Source organism: Carlito syrichta, unplaced genomic scaffold (genome assembly GCF_000164805.1).
Source record: "Carlito syrichta isolate Samal-C Ts95f unplaced genomic scaffold, Tarsius_syrichta-2.0.1 Scaffold311144, whole genome shotgun sequence".
Classification (NCBI taxonomy): Eukaryota; Metazoa; Chordata; class Mammalia; order Primates; family Tarsiidae; genus Carlito; species Carlito syrichta.
Window position 1 is genome coordinate 687,285 of NW_007255240.1, and position 5,593 is coordinate 692,877.

Here is a 5,593-nt window from a genome sequence, read left to right on the forward strand (position 1 = left end):
CGGGGACGTGCGCTCGCCCGGGCTCGGGGCGCACGGCGGGGCGTCCCCGCGTCGCTGCACACGTGCCCGGCCTCGGGTGCCGTCCCCGTCCGGCTCGCAGGAGAGACGCCTGCCTTTCCTCGCTCGGCCCGACTGGCCTGGAATGTCCCCGCGGCCTTGGGGCTTCACACGCCGAGGGACCGAGGGCGAAAGCGAGGCGTCCGGCCGGCCATTCTGGCGCTGCGCTGTGGGGCCCTGGAACCTTCGGGGCCTCTGACCTTCACAGCCACGCGCCGCCCTCCAGGCTGGAGCCCTGGGGTGCAATTAATTTCGGTTTTTTAATGCATAAATGATACCCTGATTAAAAAAATAGCTCATGAGCTCTTTGCAGCTGGTTGTGTTGAGCTGAAGCTCTTGTCGCTGTAACTTCCAGGGAGGCAGAGGCTGCCTGGCTCTTCTTTGTCATTTGAGAATCACTCCAACATCTCAGGGACCTGGGAAGTGGTTTCTCGTGCCTGCCGTTCCTCAGGTCGCTGGGACAATGACGTGAGGCCTGGACTCCTGACATAAGCTGTAGTTTGATCCTCAGATGGGTTCAGCCCCTAGAGTCCATCTCTTCCTGGGAGTAATCCCAAGGGTAGACAACGGGAGGGAGGTCTTTATTTTCCCGAGGCTCCTTCTGTCTGTTTGGGGGCCTCAGTGTCCAACTCTGTCCGTTTGCTCCGTTCTCACTGCAGTGCTGCTGGAATTATTTCTGGGGAGGGGTAAGCATTTAAGCTTTGGAAACCCCACATCTGACCCACCGCCCTCTGATGGTGGAAAGGTCTTGTGCTGTTATGGGTTGGAATGCCCTTTGAGACCGGAAAGAGGACAATGGGTCCTGAAATGGTTAGGACTCACCGGCATTGGTGAATTTGTTCTCCACGCCAGACTCACAAACCCTGCTAAGTCCCAGAGTGATGCCCCCCTTCCCTCACTGCTCCTGCCAGTTCTAGGCTCTTTGCCCTCTCAGCTGGCCCCATGGCTCTCACTTAGGTCTCCTGAAAAACACCTGGGCAGAAGTGTCATGCCAGGGCCCCTGGCTGGGCGCTGAGCTCCAGTGTCTAGGTACCTGTGCCCGGAAAGACCTGCAGGGTCCAGGGACCCAAAGCCAGTGCGTGAACCAAGCATCGGGGGGCTTTCCAAACTGAACTCCCACTCTAAGACTTTATCTGGAATCCTGGGTGGTTGAACTCATGCCACTCAGACAGGGTTTAAAACAACAACAACAACAACATAAAATTTATGGAGGAAACAATTAAATAATCACTGAATTGATGAGGGGGGGGCAAATGGGCTTAGAACTCGGTCCTTTTAGGAAAGAGGTAGGGCCTGTTTGCCTCAAGGTGGACAGCTACCACTTAGCTGGCCATGAAGTCAGGAATGAAAGTCACCTCTCCTTATGCCCAGAGATATCCTTGTGACCCAAGGTGTCTGGCTTTGGGAGCCAGCTGCGGTGACGTGGCTGGCTCACCTGCAGCTCCGCTGGTTGTTACCCACGTGGTCCTGGGAGCCTGAGATCAGAGTAGAACACTCAGCCACAGATCCTGTCATAGCAGGCGGCTCCCAGAGAGCAGGCCAGGAGGATGGGCCTAGCTCTGGGCTTGTCCAGACAAGCAGGCGCTACCTCTGCTCCCCCCTCAGCTTGCCACTCAGTGGGAGGGGTGGAGGCAAGATACGCTTCTCCCCATTTTACAGGTGAGTAAACAGAGCATGTGGTTACTTGTCCCAGACATCACCATCAGTGGAGGACCCAAGGCCAGACTGTGTGGGAGTGGGGAGGGGAAGGGGAGTCTCTTACGCTCTTCTGTCCCATTCTTTCACCAAGATGAGCACCTGTGATGGGCGTCATGGTGACCCCATGTCATTGGGGCTGCATTAAGCATCGTGAAGATGCCAGGTGCCTCACAAGTGCAAAAAGGGAGGTGGTGATCCTCCTGGTGGTGCCTTTCCTGGGAATCCAGTCTCATAGCCTTCATAGCCTTGGTCTCAGGGGTGTGACCACAGGGGCTGGGGGAGGAGGGACTCATTTCGTTCACAGTGGGAGGCTGGGTGTCGGGGTAGGGAGTGAGTTGCTTGGACATTGGAGGTGCCCTGATCTGACCTGGATTCCAGCTGTGTGCCCTTTGGTTGGGCACTTGATCTTTCTGAACTTCAGTTTTCTTTTCCATAATCTCCTCACTCTTCAGTGTCTGGGTAGACTCAAGCAAGACAAAGTCAAGAAGAAGTGCTTATAAACTGTAAAGTGCATATACATGCTGGAGACTGCTTCCTCTGAGCAGGCTTTTCTTCCTGGACATCAGCAAGTCCCTCTGGCTTCTCTCTGTTTTGGGGAGCTCCCATAGCCAACAGTCCCTCTGTTCATCTGAGTGTGAAAATTGATTTTTATTTATTTTTGTATTCAGCTCCGTGGTTTTGCCACTGCCTGCTCTTTGTCTTCTTGGCGCGTGAAATGAGCTGAGTCCAGAATGTGTCATGTCGAGGATGTGTTTGTTGATGACCACTCAGTAAAAAGCAGTACGACTAAAAGGCTGAGATAAAATAGAAGTCAGGGAACCTCCTCCCAAGTCCAATCTGGTTCCATTTGTAAGCCCATAAGCACCTGTGGGGCTGGGGAAGGAGGAGCTCATTTTGCTCACAGTGGGGTGCTGGGTGTCTGGGTAGGGAGTGAGTTGCCTGGGCATTGGAGGCGCCCTGACTTGACCTGGATTCCAGCTGTGGGCCCTTGTGTTGGACACTTGATCTCTCTGTACTTCAGTTTTCTTTTCCATATTCTTCTCACCTTCCAGTATCTGGGGAGACTCAAGCAAGACAAAACCATGATGTTGAGGTCTGAGGTCAATGGAATAAAATGCTGCTGCTTCTGGTGTGAATGGAGCCTCTACTCTGTTTCACTTTATCCCAAGTCTGGTACCTGAGCCTCGTGGAGGGGCACCCAGGCCTGCTGAGGGCCCCTGGTGTCTCCAGAGCCCCCGGGCAGCTGCAGAGCGACCTTTCCCACACAGGCCGCTCACTTCCCTCAGCACCAGGGAGTCATGGCAGGGCTCTGGAACCTGGCTGTGCTTCCGGGCTCCTTGGGTGACGGTGGTTCTTTGAGCCAAGAAAGCCAGTGTGGTCTATACCACTGGGAAGCTCTTAGGGGGGCTTTTTGGTGACTCGGGGTAGGAGATCTTATCCCAGTTTTCTCGGTTATGAAACAGGGGTGGCACATGCCCCTGAGGTGAGGGAACGTTAACTTCACTGGGCATGTCCCTGCTGGTATCAATGAAATATGAGAATTCCGTGTTTCACAGGAATTGTCCAGTGTTGCCTAAATTGACTTGAATAGGGAGCTACCTACCTTTCAAGGTCGCTATAATGAAGACCCATCAGGCCTCTCCCCTGCTACAACATCATTCAGTCCTCAGGGACCTTGCAAACACTCCTGGCTCCCGCAAATTTTCACCAGTGGTTACCCCATGGGCAGGAGCACCCCAGGCCCAAGAAATATGAGCCATTGGACACCCGACCAAGGTAAGGAGAAAGGAGCTACCACACCTACCACACAGCTTCTTCCGGCTGCTTTCTCTTTGGCCCTGCTGGTCCTTTCCAGGCCTGAGGGAAGGTTTTCCATACATGATATTAGTCTGAGGGAAGTCAGGCTTAAGCCAGGCAGAAGCAAACAGAGAACTCATGACACAGAAGCCAGGAGGATGCCTCACAGTATTGTGGGTCAGGCTTTGATTAGGCCTCTCTCACACACAGCCCTACAGTTCACTGCTGCTAGAACCTTCCCCTTGGTCTAGCTTCTAGCAGTAGAGAGTCATGACAAGGCTGGGAGAGAGCATGGTGGGTAAGGTATAGACAGCTGGTTGACCACTCGAGTCTTCTCTCTTGCTGCTGAAACCCCGTATCATTGAGGGGAGTGATGGGTATTGATAAAACATATTTCTCAGCCTCTCTTGCAGGCAGGGGTAGTTAAAGAAGTACAAGCTGAAGCCTTTGGTTTGAGCTTCCACAGAAGTTCTTTACACAAGCTTGAGTCAGCTGAGTCTCGTCTTCCTTCCTACTGCCTGGCACTCAGACATGAGGGCTGGTCTCCAGCAGCGGTCCTGTAGTCATAATGCAAGTCTGAAATGGAAGTTACAGGGTAAGGAAGTTGAAACAGACATATAAGAGGAGCCCAGGTCCCTGAGGACTCTGGAACCAGCCTTTCAGCCCTGGATTTTCTTCCTTGCATTTTTTTTTCTTGTGAGAAAAGGGTAAATCCCTGTATTATTAAAGTCTGCCATTTGGGTTTTCTGTTATATGTGTCTAAACTTAACTCTAAGCAATCTAGCTGGCTGTTGGCCACCACTATGACAAGAAAAACAAACTTGTAAACTCAAATGGAATAATTAAGTCATTTGGTATGAAAAGAGCACACATTAAAAAAATTCATATCACTATCTCTGCTATTTCAATCTTAACCAAATGCCCTAGACATGCTGTGCTCATGTTTATAGTAATTAAAACAAAACAAAACAAAACAAAAACTAACCCTAGAGTGGAACAAATTGAGGCTAGCTCATTGATTCATCCACAGCTTTAATTGCCTAAGCTAGATGGGGCGATCCCACTGGAGAAGAGAGTCTCTTTGGTACAATTGCCTGGGCGGGGCGGGGGGTGCTGCCATCCTGTGGTGTCCATGGGGGTTAACTCTGCCCTTGAGTCTACTGAGGGAGGTATCAATGCTCAGAGAGCTGATGTGACTGTACAGGTCCCCAGCCTCCAAGACGTGAAAGATGCTTGCACAGCCAGCACTCGATCCAGGCAGGAAGAAGTCAGACTTTCGGTTTTGAAGTAAACAAAATGTCACTCCATGTAATCACTGCATCTTGCCCTTAACACCCCCACTTCTCAATACCACCACAGGACATTCTCAGGGACATGAGAAGTTGCTTGCAAACTCTCCAATCTTCTTCAGAATTGAAGGGCTCTGAATTTTGAACCGAACTTGAATCTTTTTGGGGTTTGACTTCGATTTACTCCAGACAAAACAAACCATACTTCCTGGTTAAAAGGAAAATTGTTTAAGGGGGCTTAGAAAAGAAAGGGTTCAGGAAGATTCTTGGACACAAAGTGGCTCTCACTAAACAATTGTGCTGAGTTAAGCCCAAGTGAATCAGAAACATACATATTAAATTTCCCTTGAAATTCACATGGGTATAAAAATGTCGGGAAAGGGGGCTTAGCAAGATGTATTTTGCCAAACCCAGAATGTTTGAAAAATAATTTGAGTGTGTTAAGGCTTGGCGAGTTACTCTTGGGTTCATCTACCCTGGCCCCAAGCGGCGAGACTCTCCTCCTGCCCTTCAGCGGACCCCATGTAGCGGAGCATCGGTTACCAAAGAGTCTTCCCTTGGCTGTTTGCCATTATTTGAATCCCGGAGACCAGGATAGGGGGCAGAGAGGCTGTTGAAAACTGTGTCCTCACAAGATTGTCAGGACCCTCTTGCAGTTGTGCCTTTGTGGTATGCGAGTTGCACAGGCAGCGCTTTTGGGGTTCCCTTGTGATCAGAAGTTCTCTACGAAGCACATCACATCTTCTCACATG